The sequence below is a fragment of the Somniosus microcephalus genome, chromosome 18 (genome assembly GCF_052327205.1).
Source record: "Somniosus microcephalus isolate GS21.2 chromosome 18, FLI_Smic_1.0, whole genome shotgun sequence".
Taxonomy (NCBI): Eukaryota; Metazoa; Chordata; class Chondrichthyes; order Squaliformes; family Somniosidae; genus Somniosus; species Somniosus microcephalus.
The window spans coordinates 48,421,985-48,423,540 of NC_141004.1; the positions used below are offsets into that span (position 1 = coordinate 48,421,985).

Sequence of the window (1,556 nt, forward strand, 5' to 3'; positions counted from 1 at the left end):
TGTCTGAACAGTCTTTTTCTTGTTCCTCCAACAGTTTATATCTGCAATAGCTCCCCTTTTGCTTTTCTTCATTCTGGTACTCATCTGAATTTTCTTCTCTCAGATGAACCCATCCAATTTTTAAAAATTCTGCTTAATGTTCCTCTTTAAAATTTTCTTCTGGCAGGTGGCACCCTTTTAAATTTACTGCTTGCCTTTCCTGCTCGGTTGATGCCTCACATCCACGAGGAGCTCTCCCTGGATGACGTGCTGCAACAGTGTTTCTTTGAAATTACCTTTACCACTGACACCTTCTAATGAGCTTGCTGTCCATTTCTTGTTCTTCAAAACAACGTCCAAGTGCACAGAAGCTGAAGTTCATGGGAACCTTCATAAGAAAGGCCCAAGCCAATCGTTGATATCTTAACAAAAAAATTGTAATGCTTCATGAATTTGCATGTCATTCTTGCACAGGAGCTACACTAATCTCTCTCTCTCATCCTAATGACCTGTTGAAGTTAACTCAAAGTGTCCTCAAATGCGTTTTTACAACTCTTGTAGAAATTTTGCAATAATAAAAGAAAATACAGATGGCAAAAAGCCAATCATAACAGATAAATTATAAATCCAAACGGGAAGCAGTGAAACAGTTACCAAAATAGCAGTCAAGGTACAAACATATTAATATTTATTATGAAGCTTGCCGTAGAATGAACTTGGATAAATATAACTGTAGATCACAGTAAGATTGTGGGACACTAAAGGAAGGACCTGAAAGAAGAAGAACGGAATGATTGTTTAATAAAATGTGAAGAATAGAAGCCCATTTTCACAAAGTCAGCTGTGGCTCAGTGGGTAGTACTCTCGCTTCTGAGTCAGAAGGTTGTGGGTTCAAGTCCCACCCCAGTGCTGAGGGACCGCTGCACTGTCGGAGGTGCCGTCTTTCGGATGAGACATTAAACCGAAGCCCCAACTGCACTCTCGGATAGACGTAAAAGATCCCATCGCATTATTTTGAAGAAGTGCAGGGGAGTCATCCCTGCTGCCCTGGCCAATATTGATCCCTCAAACAACATAACAAGAACAGATTATCTGGTCATTATCATATTGCTGTTTGTGGGAGCTTGCTGTGCGCAACTTGACTGCCGCGTTTCCCACATTACAACAGTGACGACACTCCAAAAGTACTTCATGGCTATAAAGCGCTTTGAGACGTCTGGTGGTCGCGAAAGGTGCTATATAAATGCAAATCTTTCTTTCTTGCAAGGAAATGAAGAAACAACCCCAACCAAAAAATTTGTGACGTTTATCTATTCAGCCTGAAATAGATGGTTTTAATTTATGTTATGTTATTGATATAATGTCAGCTGCAGCTCACATATGGCTAACTCCAAGAGATGCACAAGCTATCTAGAATATTGATTAGGGTGGAATATCAGATGGGACAACCTTTGTAGCCAGCATAGCCTGTTTACTTTTGTATATTACAATAGTTTTGCGATAATGTAATGCTTGGTCCTAGGCAGTTCATGCTATTATTATAGAATGGGTTCTCATTCAATATACCTGGCAGGGGG

General features: G+C 40.1%; 1 pseudogene; it reads right to left on the reverse strand.

Moving 5' to 3' along the window:
* Positions 1-408: 408 nt before the first annotated feature.
* LOC147105263 (U6 spliceosomal RNA) lies at positions 409-506 on the reverse strand (annotated as a pseudogene).
* Positions 507-1,556: the final 1,050 nt, after the last annotated feature.